The sequence below is a fragment of the Trypanosoma equiperdum genome (assembly GCF_001457755.1).
Source record: "Trypanosoma equiperdum strain OVI genome assembly, contig: ctg_1061, whole genome shotgun sequence".
In the NCBI taxonomy this organism is placed as follows: Eukaryota; Euglenozoa; class Kinetoplastea; order Trypanosomatida; family Trypanosomatidae; genus Trypanosoma; species Trypanosoma equiperdum.
Window position 1 is genome coordinate 4,695 of NW_027123018.1, and position 251 is coordinate 4,945.

Sequence of the window (251 nt, forward strand, 5' to 3'; positions counted from 1 at the left end):
GACGCCACAGTCTGCTGCTGTCTACTGATATTGGCTGCGCTTATCAGGCCTTGCAGCCCCCGTCTCGTTATTGAGGCTGCCTTGGCGATCGCTTCTGCTTATTTCTTCGCCAGAACCGGCAGCAATGCGCGAGCAGCCTTTGCAAGATCCTTTCGAGTCGGGTCCAGCGCTGCGGCAGTTGCCTGTGCTAGTCTTTTGTTCAGCTCTTCGTTTGTCTTTACAGCCGCTAAAACTCCTCTTTTAACAGTTGC